General features: G+C 40.4%; 1 long non-coding RNA gene across 1 annotated transcript; it reads right to left on the bottom strand.

Moving 5' to 3' along the window:
• Positions 1 to 328: 328 nt before the first annotated feature.
• LOC140200461 (uncharacterized) lies at positions 329 to 15,039 on the bottom strand. Its single transcript, XR_011886637.1, has 3 exons — positions 14,964 to 15,039; positions 1,737 to 1,840; positions 329 to 385 (listed from the first exon to the last, which is right to left on the bottom strand). It is a non-coding gene; the product is annotated as an uncharacterized lncRNA (long non-coding RNA).
• Between the last annotated feature and the right edge of the window lie 691 nt (positions 15,040 to 15,730).

Genomic DNA, 15,730 nt, shown 5'->3' with positions numbered 1-15,730 from the left:
CTGAAGATGAAAAGAGGATGGCTTCTACAACAGAATAATGATCCTAAACACACCTCAAAATCCACAATGGACTAGCTCAAGAGGCGCAGGCTGAAGGTTTTGCCATGGCCCTCACAGTCCCCCGACCTAAACATCATCAAAAATCTGTGGATAGACCTCAAAAGAGCAGTGCATGCAAGACGGCCCAAGAATCTCACAGAACTAGAAGCCTTTTGCAAGGAAGAATGGGCAAAAATCCCCCAAACAAGAATTGAAAGACTCTTAGCTGGCTACAGAAAGTGTTTACAAGCTGTGATACTTGTCAAAGGGGGTGTTACTATGTACTGACCATAAAGGGTGCTCAAACTTCTGCTTCGGGTCCTTCTCCTTTTTTGTTATTGTGAAACTGTAAAAGATGGAAATAAAAAAAGTAATTTTGCTTAAAATATTAAAGAAATGTGTCATCTTTAACTATATGCCTTTTGGATATCAGGTCATCTTTTACTTGCTTAGCTATTCATAGTAGCAGAAATTTTGACCAGGGGTGCCCAAACTGTTGCATGCCACTCTACCTATATGTCTGCTGGACTTGTTTATTTTGCTAATGAAGCTTGCAGCTTTGGGAGGAGTAGCTTAGGCAGGAAACCACAGTGCATTTAGCAGGTGTGCCTCTGGTGGAAAGAGTGGACATTTAGGGAGGTGAATAAGTGCCAATTAAGTAGGCTGCTTGATTTTGATAGTTTTGAGTTTCTAAAATGCTCTTTGAGTCGCATGCATAGAAACAGATGCAGAGTATTCTGTCATGCTTCTGAGATATAACTTAGAGTTAGTAACAAAATTTCTAACTCTCTAAAGGCTTTCCAGCCTCTGACCAGTTGTAGCCACAGTACTTATGTGGTTAATACAGTTAAGTTTCTGGTCATTGGTGATCTACAGGTCAAGGGCAGTCACTCTCACCTCATCTCTGGAATTCAACTCACGTTTGGAACTAAGCCGTTTTAGTAAAACATAACCTGAGAATTGGTTAGTTTATTTGAGAGTGCCAATTATTAGCACTATCAATCATAACTTTGATTGAAAGTGGGCAGTAATTAGCCAAATTAGATTTCTCCTTATGTTTGGTGTGGTCTGGACATACGTGTATCTGAGCAATTTTCCACCCAATTTACATTTTTTATCATATATGATTTGATAGCAGTTTTATGATCAATGGCACCACTTCCACTTTCTTATGTTTTATTTATAATCGCAGCCAGTTTTTGTCACTTACGTGAATAAACAGAATTTATAATGTATTACCACTGTTTACTCTGTTCAACCTCTTACAATACATTAACTGCCAGAATTTTAAATATAGGAAATGATGACCAATGTTTTTCTGTGTTTGATGTGAAAATATTATTTGAAATAATTTTGCATTGTCCTATGGATTCAATAAAAGTCATTACCAAAACAGTTAATTTGGTTGCCACCTGCTGTTAGTGACAACAGCAAATTCTAGCCAGTGGACAGTGATTCATTTACTGGACTAATAGATGGGAGTTCTGTGATGAAACCTCAAACATGGAATGAATGGTCTTTCAGCATGGAAACAAACCATTTGGCCTGCCAGTTATGTGCTGACCCTCAAGCACTGATTTATGCTAATCTAACCCCAATCACATTTTTTTCACCCCAAGTTCTCATTTATTCATTCGGATACAGAAGACATTTCTTTGCCCGGTTTGTGTCATCAAGTAGGCCAGAGTGAATTTTACCTTCATACTTCCATTGAATATTTCTAGAGCAACAAATGCAGTTGCCTTTGTTTGTTTCATGCAGATTATTCTTCTGAGGATTGCTGGTTGTTTCTGAAAATAGTCTGTCAACAGCAGAAATGATTTGACGTTATTAGTCAGGCTCCATCTTAATGCTTTCATTTGTACTTTGAACAACACTATCAGATGATTCAATCCCCAAAAGGTTCAAGGTGCTAAAGGCACATGATTTTGTTTTTGCTTTTAGTAACAAGAGAACACCTTCAGAAACACGAAATATAAAATGTCTGCGTCTCCGTTACATTTCTTAACTGAGAACCTTTTGATTTCAACTCTGCTATGATAATGTTACAGAGTAAAGATTCAGGTTGATTAGCTAGGAATGCTGCATATGCTTTTATAAGGAGACTTTGTAAAAATGCCTCCAAAATCAGATATGTATAAATATTTATTAGAATTATTACCAACAAATACTGATTGTTGATTCAACCTATAATGCATTTGGAGGTTTTTGTATTTTTGCAAATTCTAGTCTTCCTATCACCTGACATTTTGCATATTTCAAAAGTAGTGAATTGTGGGGCATACTCTCCCAGTAAATTTCAAGTTTAGCAAGCATGCGGCACCATCATCTTTTTGTCACATAATTCCTCTAGAGAGAACCTGGTTGTGTTTCCTACATGTGAGCTTTGATTTAAGCTTCTGAAAAACAGCCAATTGGTGCATGGTGTTTGACATCTGCTTTTCTGTCAATCAGTTGAGACCAATTAAACTGGAGAAAATAGGGAACGTGGAAAGGCCATGACAGTTCTTGTACAGGCAAACAAATGAAAAACACCCTCAATTGAACATGATTATTCTGAAACCAACTGAGAATATAAAAATATTTCAGAATATCTTTGATAAGTGAACTGGAGACATTTTAGATGGAATATTGCTGGGGTTTCTCCAAATAACACTGGGAACTACTTAAATAAATAGTACAGTGAATAATAATCAGAAAATGTGCATGAGTAATTAAAACAGTAGAATTATGCTCAGTGCAAAGCAAATAATAAACAAAAATAGGATTGTTCTGAAATAAAACCAGAAAATACTAGAAGTATTCAGGAAGCCAAGTAGCATCTGTGGAAAGAAAAAAAATATTGCTTCAGATCTATATTGCCTGCACAAACATGACACAGCCTTTAGATTTTTGTTAAAGGAAGCAGCTGCAGAGATTGTGGAGCCACTGGTGGAAGTTTTTCCAAAATGCACTCGAGTCTGGGAGAGTACCAATAGATTGAAGCATGGTAAATGTCACTACCTTGTTCAAGAAGAAAAGGAGGCAAAAAAGTAGGAAACTGTAGCTCTGCTAGTTAATGTTTGTTGTTGACAAGATACTGGAGCTGAAAACTTAAGGAGAAATAACTAGCCTTTTAGACAAGGTTAATGTAATCAAACCAAGTCAATATTCTTTAATGAAAGGTAAATCATGTTTGACAAATTTATACTAGAACCTTTCAGGGATGTAACAAGAAAAGTTTATAGAAAGAAATAGTGCTTTAAATTTCCAAAAACGATTTGACGAAGTGCCACATAAAAGGCTTTTGCATAAAATAAGAGCACAAAGTACTGGGAATAGTGTGTTAGAATGGATTAAATATAGAGAATCTGGATAATGAGTTTCTTTTCAGGTTGGAAGTTTGTAACTAGTGTAGTATCCCAAGGGTCAGTCCTTAGTTCTCAGCTATTTATTATTTTTATTAATTATCTGGAGAATAGGGTGAAATGTAAGGTAGCATATACGAGGGGTGATTGATAAGTTCATGGCCTAAGGTGGAAGAAGTCAATTTTAGAAAACCTAGCACATTTATTTTTCAACATAGTCCCCTCCTACATTTACACACTTAGTCTAGCGATTGTGGAGCATATGGATCTTGAACCTTCCAGAAAGTGTCCACAGCAGGTGATTGATAAGTTTGTGACCTAAGGTAGAAGGAGTTGAGTTATACAGCTCTTGTTATATGCACACACAGTTCAAGTCTTCGAGTGATTATGCAGAAAGTTTGAAGTTAGTAAATCATCTCCTACCTTAGGCCACATACTTATCAATCACCCCTGATGAGTTATTAACTTCAAACTTTCTGCATAATCACTCAAAGAGTTGAACTGCATGTTCATGTAACGAGAGCTGTATAACTCATCTCCTTCTAACCGAGGCCGCAAACTTATCAATCACCCCTCGTACAACATGCTGGAGGAACTCAGCAGACCAGGCAGGAAATTAACAAACAATTGAAGTTTAGGGCTCAGACCGTTCTTCAGAACTGGAAAGGAAGGGCAAGACAGAATAAAAAGGTGGAGGGAAGGGAAGGAGGATAGCTAGAAGGTGATAACTGAAGTCAGCTGGGTGGGAAAGGTAGAGGCCTGGAGAGGAAAAAATCTGAAAGGAGAAGAGAGTGGACCACAGGAGAAAGTGAAGGAGGAGGGGCATGAGGGGGAGGTGACAGGCATGTGTGAAAAGTTAAGAGGCCAGAGTGGGGAATAGAAGAAGAGGGGAGGAGGAGGGAAATTTTTTTAACCAGAAAGATAAATTGACATTCATGCCTACAGATTGGAGATGACCTAGGTGTTGCTCCTCCACCCTGAAGGTGCCCTCATCATGGCACAAGAGGAGATCATGGACTGACATATTGGAAGAGGAATGGGAATGCAAATTAAAATGATTGGCCACCAGGAAGCACCGCTTTAGGCGGTTGGAGTGGAGGCGCTCGACTAAGCAGTCCCCCAACTTACAGCAGGTATTACCAATGTAGAAGGCCACACCAGAAGCAACAGATACAATAGAAGACCCAGCAGATTCACAGGTGAAGTGTTGCTTCACCTGGAAGAACAGTTTGGTGCCCTGAGTGAAGGTGAGGGAGGAGGTGAATGGGCAGGTGTAGCACTTTGGCCATTTGCACATTTAGGTGCTGGGAGGTAGATTAGTGGGTGGAGATGAATGGACAAGGGAATCACGGAGGAAGAAGTCCCTGTGAAAAGAGGAGAATGGGGTGGGGGAGGTAAAGATATGTTTGGTTGTAGGATCCCTTTGGATCTGGCAGGCATTGCGGAGAATGATGTATTGGATGCAGAGGCTCCAACACATCGTCTAAGATGTATGGTATCCAAATTTGCTTATGAAATTAAAATAGATGGACAGAAAATTGTGATGAGGATTTTGTACTTTGCAACAACATATAGATGGGTTAAGTGAGTGGGCAAAAACTTAACAAATGGATTTTAATTTGGAAAGCATGAAGTCATGCACTTTTGGTTAAAGGAATCAAATGGATAGCTAAGTATTGTTACATTTACATATGGTGTTGTCAATACTACACATGGAGTACTGAGCATTGTTTTGGGTCCCTTATTTAAGAAAGGATTTACATGTATTGGAGGCAGTGCAAATGTGATTCACCAAGCTAATTTCTGGAATTTGAAGTGGGTCATGAGTGGCTAAAGAAGTCGGTTCTGTATTCTTTAGAGTTCTGAGTCAGGGTGATTTTATTGAAACATATAATACTCTGAAGTGGCATGACAGAGTAGTCGTCAATCCACCTTGGTGGGAGACAAAGATATAAAATAAGGGAGTGGCCATGTAAAATTGAGGCGCATAGACATTTCTTTTAGAAGGTGATGAAATTTTGAAATTGTCTGTTCAAAAGGGTTGTGGAGCCCAGCATGAGAGCTTTGATTGTCTGCACAGACTAAATGGGTCAAACAGCCTGTTTCTGTTATGTATCCAACTATGAGTTCTATATGTCTCTATGTAGAAAGTTCCCACCAAAAAGAAAAATTAAGATAAAGAAAGAAGGTACAGATGAAAAAATCAGTAACTTGATACATACTGATATTGATCACCCTGGAACACAGGCCTCTGCTTCACATGTTCTACCAGTCTGTTGTCACCAGTACAATCTTCTACTTGTTAAATCTGCTAGGGCAATGACATCAGCCAATGGGTGATGCAGGCAGGCTCAACAAACTGATTAGAAAAGCTGACTCTGTTATAAGAGTCAAACTGGACATACTGGAGATTGTGGTAGAACAAAGGACCCTCCAAAAAGTCCTTGAAATTCTGGACAATGTTTTTTATTGCCTACATGCCATCTTGGCTGAACAGAGGAGCACTTGCAGTAATGGAGAAAGATAACTGCACTGGTCCAAAAAGCGCTGTATGAGGTCTTTCTTACCCTTGGCCAGCAGGCTCTATAATGATAAACCCATTGCCGGCGAAGTGATCTTGTAATCTTTGACTTGTAAATCTTGTACATCTTACTTAGTTTCATTCTTTCTTACTTCTCTTTCTAATATTTGTATATCCATGCACTTGTAATGCTACAGTGTCACTGTAATTTCCTTTGGGATCAATAAAGTATCTATCTATCAATTAATGTGAGATACCTTCAATCAAGAACTGAATTTATCCTTTGATCCTTGGGAATTAAACATACTAAATCAAACGTATGGTTCCAATGTCAGAATATTTTGCCATATGACCCAGTCTTTGTCTTCCCCAATATATATCTAGGATGAAAAATCTGAAGTATAAAAATGGATCATTCATCCATCTGGTCTCAAAAGGGAGGAGGCTCCAAGAAAATGTTTTTCAACTAATCACTACTTCATAGTCTGTTCTCATATCCATCCCCTGTTTTATTTATTTTATTTAAAGATACAGTACAGAACAGGCCTATCTGACCCAATGAGCTGCAGCACCCAGCAACCCACTATTTAACCCTCACATAATCAAAGAACAATTTACAGTGACTAATTAACCTGATAACCAGTCTATCTTTAGTATGTGGGAGGAAATCACAACACACAGAGGTAACGCACACATTCAGCAGCAGGATGTACAAACTTTTTATTAGTGGCACTGGTTAGAGCTCCAAATTCCAAAGCCCTGAGCCCTGCCTGTTAGGGCACTGTTAGTGCAGTGAGAGTGGCCCCAGGAGCACTGTTTAGTTCTGTTTGTGAGATGTGGGAATTCTGGGAGACCTCCAGCATCCCAGATAACATAGTCATAGTCATAGTCATACTTTATTGATCCTGGGGGAAATTGGTTTTCATTACAGTTGCACCATAAATAATTAAATAGTAATATGTAAATTATGCCAGGAAATAAGTCCAGGACCAGCTTATTGGCTCAGGGTGTCTGACTCTCCATGGGAGGAGTTCCTTCTCCCCAGGAAATAGAGACGGCTCTGACCCTTCTTGTAGACAGCCTCAGTGTTCTTAGACCAGTCCAGTTTATTGTCAATTCGTATCCCCAGGTATTTGTAATCCTCCACCATGTCCACACTGACCCCCTGGATGGAAACAGGGGTCACCGGTGCCTTAGCTCTCCTCAGGTCTACCACCAGCTCCTTAGTCTTTTTCACATTAAGCTGCAGATAATTCTGCTCACACCATGTGACGAAGTTTCCTACTGTAGCCCTGTACTCAGCCTCATCTCCCTTGCTGATGCATCCAACTATGGCAGACTATAACCGCATCTACACCATGTGCACTAAGCTGCAGCTCCTCAGAGAACGTGTTAAGAAACTGGAGCTGCAGCTCAATGACCTTCAGCTCATATGAGAGACTGAGGAAATGATTGATAGGAGGTACAGAGAGGTAGTCACCCCTGGGATGCAGGAGGCAGGTAATTGGGTGATTGTCAGGAGGACGAAGGGAAATGGGCAGCCAGTGCAGAGTACCCCTGTGGCCATTCCCCTCAATAATAAATATACCACTTTGGATACTGTTGAGGGGATGACCTACGGGGGGGGGGGGAAGGTGGAGTCACAGTGACTGGGTCTCTGGCACCGAGTCTGGTGCTGTGGCTCTGAAGAGAACAGAGCTGAAGAGGCCTGTAGTGGTGATAGGAGATTCCATAGTCAGAGACTCCGAGATGAGATATTGTGGGTGTGATAGAGACACCTATATGGTATGTTGCCTCCCAGATGCCAGGGTCAGGGATGTCTCAGATTGGGTTAACGGCATTCTAAAGGGGGAGGGTGAGCAGCCAGATGTCTCGGTACGTATTGACACCAATGATGTAGGTAGGAAAGGTGAGAAGGTCCTGAAGAGCGATTTTAGGGAGCTAGGTAGAAAGCTGAAAAGCAGGACCTCCAGGGCAGTAGTCTCCGTATTTCCACCTGTGCCACGTGCCAGTGTGGACAAGAAGAGGATGATCTGGCAGATGAATGCATGGGTGAGGAACTGGTGCAGGGGGTAGGGTTTCAGTTTTATGAACTGTTGACATCTCTTCTGCGGAAAGTACGAACTGTACAAAACAGACTGGTTACATCTGAGCCCGAGGGGAACCAATATGATTGAGGGCAAGTTTGCTAGTGCTGTTCGGGAAGACTCAAACTAATTTGGCAGGGGGATGGAAGCCAGAGTGATGGTGCTGAGGTTGGGGTAGTTGGTTTACAAACAGAGGAAGTGCATAGTGAAAATGCTAGCAAAGAAAGGCTGATGAGAAGGCAAATTTGCAATCAACGGGATGTTGCAAAATCATGTAAAAGGCAGACAAAATTGAAAAGGATGAATACATTGAATGCATCCTGCAATTTCAGAAGGAGAAGCTAAAGTCAGATGTATCAGTGTTACAGTGGAGTAAAGGGAATTACAAGGGCATGAGAGAGCAGCTGGCGAAAATTGCTTGGAAGGGAACACTAGCAGGGATAACAGTCGAACAGCAATGGCTGGAATTTCTGGGAGCAAGTCTGAAGGCGAAGGACTTATTCATCCCAAAGATGAAGAAGTATTCTAAAGGCATGATGACACAACCATGGCTGACAAGAGAAGTCAAAGCCAACATAAAAGCCAAAGAAAGGGCAAAAATTAGTGGGAAGTTAGAGGATTGGAAAGCTTTTAAAAATGTACAGAAGGCGATTAAAAAAAATCATAAAGAAGGAAAAGATAGAATACAAAGGTAAGCTAGCCAATAATATTAATGAGAATAATGAAAATTTCTTCAGAGTAGATATTGGACTGGTAGCAAATGACGCTGGAGAGGTAATGGGGCTCAAGAAAATGGCAGACAAACTGAATAAGTACTTTGCATCAGTATTCAGTGTGGAAGACACTAGCAGTATGCCGGAAGTTTGAGAGTGTTGGGGTAGAAGTGAGTGAAGTTGCAATTACTAGGGAGAAGGTTCTTGAGAAACTGAAAAGTCTGAAACTAGATAAGTCACCTGACCAAATGGCGCACGCCCCAGGGTTTTGAAGGAGGTGGCTGAAGAGATTGTGGAGGCATTAGTAACCATCGTTCAAGAATCAATTGATTCTGGCAGGTTCCAGAGGAATGGAAAATTGCAAATGTCACTCCACTCTTCAAGAAGGGAGAGAGGTAGAAAAAAGAAAATTATAGGCCAGTTAGTCTGACCTCAGTGGTTGGGAAGATGTTGGAGTTGATTGTTAAGGATGTGGTTTTGGGGTACTTGGAGGCAAATGATAAAATAAGCCGTATTCAGCATGGTTTCCTCCAGGGAAAATCTTGCCTGACAAATCTTTTGGAATTCTTTGAAGAAATAACAAGCAAGATAGGCAAAAGAGAATTGGTGGATGTTTTGTACTTGGATTTTCAGAAGGTTTTTTGACAAGGTGCCGTACATGAGACAGCTTAACAAGTTAAGAGACCAGGGTAGTACATGAAAGATACTAGCACGGATACAGAATTGGCTGATTGGCAGAATACAAAGAGTGGGAACAACCTTTTCCGGTTGGCTGCTGGTGACTAGTGGTGCTCCACAGGGGTCTGTGTTGGGGCCGCTTTTTTATGTTGCACGTCAATAATTTGGACGAAGGAATTGATGATTATGTGGCCAAGTTTGTGGACAATACAAAGGTAGCTGGAAGGGCAGGTAGTTTTGAAGAAACAGAGTGTCTACAGAAGGACTTCGACAGACTCGAAGAATGGGCAAAGAAGTGGCAGATTGAATACAGTGTTGGGAAGTGTATGGTCATGCACTTTGGACTGTTTGCTAAATGGAGAGAAAATTCAAAAATCTGAGGTGCAAAGGGACTTGTAAGTCCTCATGCAGGATTCTCTAAAGGTTAATTTGCAGATTGAGTCGGTGGTGAGGAAGGCAAATGTGATGTTATCTTTCATTTTGAAAGCACTAGAATATAAAAGCAAAGGTGTAATGTTGAGGCTTTATAAAGCACTGGTGAGGCCTCACTTGGAGTATTGTGAACAGTTTTGGGCCTGTTATCTAAGAATTCATGTTCTGACATTGGAGAGGGTTAAAAGGAGGTTCACAAAAATGATTCCAGACGAAAAGGCTTATCATTTGAGTGTGTTTGATAGCTCTGGCCTCTACTCACTGCAATTCAGAAGAATGAATTCCATTTGAATGTTGAAAGTCCCTGATAGAGTGGATGTGGAAAGGGTATTTCCTACGTGGGGGGAGTCTAAGATCAGAGGACACAGCCTCAGAATAGACGGACATCCTTTTAGATCAAAGGTGAGGAGGGATTTCTTTAGCCAGAGAGTGGTGAATACATGGAATTCGTTGCCATAGGCAGCTGTGGAGGCAACGTCATTGGGTATATTTAATCAGATGTTGATAGATTCTTGATTAGTCAGGGCATGAAGAGCTACGGGGAGAAGGTAGGAGATTGCGTTGAGAGGGAAAATGGATCAACCATGATGGAATGGCAGAGCATACTCGATGGGCCAAGTGGTCTAAATCTGCTCCTATAACTAATGGTTTTATGGTCTTATTGTAATAACATTGTGCTAACAAGTACAGTACCATTGGTCCCCTAAGTTTGTTATTTTCATCCTACATATATTAAAGAATTCAGATTCGCCCCACTGCCTTTAAATAAAATCCTCCAACATGCACTCCCTTGTTCTAGACATAGAGTATATACACGTGTTTCCTATGTCCACTCTATTATACCCCTTCCAGCCTTCATGCTAATATCCTATGATCATTGTTTTGCAATTACTACTTTCAAATAAGAAAATCTGTTTGTATGTATTTTGAAAATACTAAGTTTATTTTTGGAATAAAAACAGAAAATGCTGGGAATAATTCAGCAGGCTAAGAAGCATGTTTATTGGGAGAAATTTACATAGTTTCAGGTCAAGGGGTTATCATAAGAAGTCCACAAATTCTACCTGAGTTACTGAGTATTTCCAGTAATTTTTGTTTCGATTTCAGATTTTCCCCAAGTGCAGCATTTTATTTTTGTGGCATGCACTTGAAATGAGAAGAGGTAATACAGTGACCTCTTGTGACCATTGGAGAAGATTGCATTGCAGGGAAAGGAAGTGTTAAGAGTAATGAAGGAAGTGACAGGTGATAATGGAGAAGGTGGGGTGGAGATGGGAAGCAATGTGCAATGGGGAAAGGAAGTACTGTCATAAGAGAAACATATGTTAAGATTTCATCTCATCCTTACTTATTAATTCTTTCCCACTGTCCTGGCTAGTGACATTATGTTATGTTCCCAGCATTTGTAACTTCTTTCACCTCGCCCCTTTTTTCATCATCTGAGGAGGAGATCTTCTTACTTATCTAGGACCTCTATATATTAGAAAAACTAGATGCTTCCTTTTTCTAAGTTTGATATATTTACAGGCAATGTAGAAACTGTTGTCCGTGATGAAAATGTTTTTATTTCCCTGTAAAAGATTCCTTTTTGCTTCAAAAGACATGTCTCGGCTTTAAATGACCCTCAATATATGTGGAAATCCAATTCTGTAGATGGGCAGGCTGCTCCTCACAGATGTTATTGAATTGATAAGCAAACAAACATATGTTACAGACCTTGATTGGTTAAAATCTACAGAGGAAATGAATGATAATACCTTGTCAGTGCTGCTCCTCCCCCACTCTGGAAGTTTGCTGTCAATAAAGATAGCTTGCCAGAATTAACTAATTTAATCCTGAAACCTCCAATAGGTGGCACATGTGTAACTTCTCCTTGCTATTTCAGTCTTCACTAGATCATATTTTCAATGTTTTTGAAGGAAAGAAACCAATGGCCAAAATGTGATATAGAAGATTATAAATTCAAAACTACCCATCCACTGTCTAATCTATTGTGAAAATGCATTTTTTAAAATGATGGATGTAAATAAGAAATTAACTTGAAAACTCCTGTGAAGTTCCTTAATATATTAGGACATAGGAGCAGAATCAGGCTGTTCTGCCCATCATCCCCATTCCAGGCCATTCTCCCACCTTCTCTCTGTAACTCTCAACTCCCTTACCAATGAAGAACCTATCAAACTCTCCATTAAATACACTCAATGACTTGGCCTTCACTGCTCTTTTCAAATCCCATCGATTATCCACCCTCTGGCTGAAGGAATTCCTCTTCATCTTAGTTTTAAAGAGAATTCCCTTTATTCCCTTTACACTGGGCTATGTCCTTGGATCTTAGACTCTCTTATTAATAGAAATATTCTTTCTACATCCTCTCTATCTAAGCCTTCCAGCTTTTAAATTATTTCCAAATATTTGATAAGCATCACACTATTTAATCCACAGTTATTTCATTATATCTCTCTGGAATTTGCTCATGTAAAGATTCAAATAATTTATTCATTTTTTCAATGCTAAGTAGTCCAATATTTTTAAGACATATTTTGATACACCTTTTGAAAAAATGCCATTCAACTTACCAGATGCATGCATAATATCTGATCAGTTTATTTTGCCTTCCTAGGCCCCCTCTCCCATTAACCTCTCCTGATTTTACACCTTCCCAGCTACAACCACTGCCAGGTCTTCAGCATTCTCCCCCACCTCCAGTTTCAATCTCTCTGATACTGAATGGTCAGTCCTCATCTGAGGCCTTAACTGTGCCTGCACTTCATAAAGTTCCGGGCCCACCATTGTGTCACACTCTTCTTCTATTGTCTCCATCTCCATGCCTATTTCTTGAGCAAGGGATCCTCACTCCTCTTTGATAAACCATTCTTACATTTTGAAGGAACATTTTTAAGAGGCTGGGCTGTAGTCTCAGATGCCTCCTCATGCCTGCTCTACTGCAGGGACATAGGGACACTGTGTCTACTGCACTGTGAAAAATCTCATCACATCAGTCTCCAACCTGACTGCACCCCAAAACTGCAGATCCTGCTTCACTTACCCAAGATCTACAAATAGGACTATTGTTCCCACCTGCTCCTGCCCCACTACATTTATTTCTTTATACATTAGCTCTATCTATGCTTCATTAGGAGTTTGAAAAGATTTTGTATGTCAACAAAAATACTCAAAAACTTCTGACAGGCTGCATCACTATCTGGTATGGGGTGGGGGCTACTCCACAGGACCAAAAGAAGCTGCAGAGGGTCGTAAATTTAGTTGGCTCCATCTTGGGTACTAGCCTAAAAATTACCCAGGACATCTTCAGTGAGTGGTGTCTCAGAAAGGCAGTGTCCATTATTAAGGACCTCCAGCACCCAGGGCATGCCCTTTTCTCACTGTTACCATCAGGTAGGAGGTACAGAAGCCTGAAGGCACACACTCACCGACTCAGGAACAGCTTCTTCCCCTCTGTCATCTGATTCCTAAATAGCCATTGAACCCGTGAACACTACCTCACTTTTAAAATATATATTATTTCTGTTTTTGCACAATTTTAATCTATTCAATGTATATATACTGTAATTAATTGTTCAATTGATTGATTTTTCTCCTATATTATGTATTGCATTGAACTGCCACTGCGAAGTTAACAAATTTCACATAATAACCCCATTAGGTGATAATAAACCTGATTTTGATTCTGATTCTGACCTTACATAGAAACGTAGAACATAGAAATTTACAGGACATTACAGGTCCTTCAACCTACAATGTTGTGCTGACCATGTAACCTACTCTAGAGACTGCCTAGAATTTCCCTAGTGCATAGCCCTCTATTTTTCTAAGCTCCTTGCATCTATCTAAGAGGCATGTAAAAGACCCTACTGTATCTGCTTGTGGTAAAAGAATTATTTTAAATCATTATAATCAGCAAAGTAAATCATTTGAGACGAAGATCCTGTCAGGGATTTCCTGACTTTGTGTTGCAAGGTGTATTTCCAGCTTTTCATGCTCCAGATAGACGTTTCTCAACAGTGATTCAGTCATCTTCATAAACCACTTTTGAAAGCCCAGTTCTCTGATCAGCTCTCCACTTGCCATTGCTGAGCAGTAGAACCATCACAGACTGCCATGGTGATGTATCCTTTAATGCTACCAGGGTTTACCACCTGAAGGCACTGCCCAGCTGAGACTTGGTATATGCAGTTATTTATCTCCATTCTGGGCCCCCAACAGTCCTTCTATGTGAGGCAGCACTTCACCTGCGAATCTGCTGGGACCATCTATTGTATCCATCTATTGATCTTGTCTCTACTTGTCCAGTCCTTTCCCACCTGCATCCAATACACCTCCACCATTTTGATAACTTCTGATTCCTTGGCCCCCACCATCTCATTTTCACTATGAATGGCCAGTATTTATATACATCCATCTCCCATCAGAAAGGTCATAACCCTACCTGTTTTTTCAGCAAACCATCAACCCGTTCTCCCGCACCAACAGTCTTATTATTCTTGCACAGGCCCTTGCAACAATGATCTTTTCTTTGGCTACATGAAACAGTCCTTGCTCCAAATTTTATTTGGTACCGCTCCTCAACTCTTTCTCTGTTAAGTCAACAGCTGCATTGGTGATGCTTCCTGCACCCACGTGGAACTCATCAATTTTATAATTTTTGCTAGTAACATCTACCCTACTGTTAAATTAACTTTGGCATCTCTGACATTTTTATTCCTTTTCTGGATATCTGTCTCCATTTCAGGAGACATACTATCCATTGACCTCTGATATCCACTGAGGGGGGTAATCTCACTGAAACCTACCAGATACTTAAGGTTCCAGAAAGAGTGGATTGGAGAAGATGTTTCTATATTAACAGGAAAGTTTTGGATCTAAGTGCACAGCTTCAGAATAAAGGGATGTCCTTTTAAAACCGAGATGAGGGTGGTGAATCTGTGTAATTCGTTGCCACAGAGGTCTATGGATGCCAAATCACTGGGTGCATATAAGGCAGAGATGAATGATAATGGGGTTATGGAAAGAAGACAAATGAATGGCTTTGAAAAAAACATTAGTCATGATTGAATGGCAGAGCAGACCAGATGAAAACTAATCAATAAGCTCTAAGACTTTGCAATTGGATCCTGTATTTCCTTACTTGGTTAACCCACTGTTCAGATTGGCAACAAAATCTCCTCCATGTTCTCCGTCAACACAGGTGCACCACAGGCTTGTGTGCTTAGCTCCCTGCTCTACTTGCTTTACACGTTTGACCGTGCAGCTAAGCACAGCTCCAATGCCATATCCAAGTTAGCTGATCACACCACTGCTGTGGGTCAAATCAAAGGTGGTGATGAAACAGCGTACAGGAAGGAGGCTGAAAATTTGGCTGAGTGGTATCATAAAAATAACCTCTTACTCAATGTCAGCAAGACTGAGGAACTGATCATAGACTTCAGGAGAGCAAAACCAGAGGCCCATGAGCCAGCCCTCACTGGGGGATCAGAGGTGGAGAACATTAGAAATTTAACATTCCTCGATGTTACTATTTCAGAGCACTTGCCCTGGACCCATCACATAATTGTGAAGACAGCATGGCAGCACCTCTACTTCCTTAGGAGTCTGCAAAGATTTGGCATGACATATAAAACGTTGACAAACTTCTATAGATGTGCAATGGAGAGTATATTGACTGGCTGCATCATGCCTGGTATGGAAACACCAATGCCTTTGAATGGAAAATTCTTCAAAAGGTAGTAGATTTGGCCCAGTACATAACGGGTAAAGCCCTCCCAACCATTGAGCACATCAACATGAAATTCTGTCATAGAACGTAGAACATAGACACCTACAGCACATTACAGGCCCTTTGGCCTACAATGTTGTGCCCACCATGTAACCTACTCTAGAAACTGCCTTGAATTT

Source organism: Mobula birostris, chromosome 7 (assembly GCF_030028105.1).
Source record: "Mobula birostris isolate sMobBir1 chromosome 7, sMobBir1.hap1, whole genome shotgun sequence".
NCBI classification, from domain to species: Eukaryota; Metazoa; Chordata; class Chondrichthyes; order Myliobatiformes; family Myliobatidae; genus Mobula; species Mobula birostris.
This window is presented reverse-complemented; position numbering and strand designations above follow the sequence as displayed.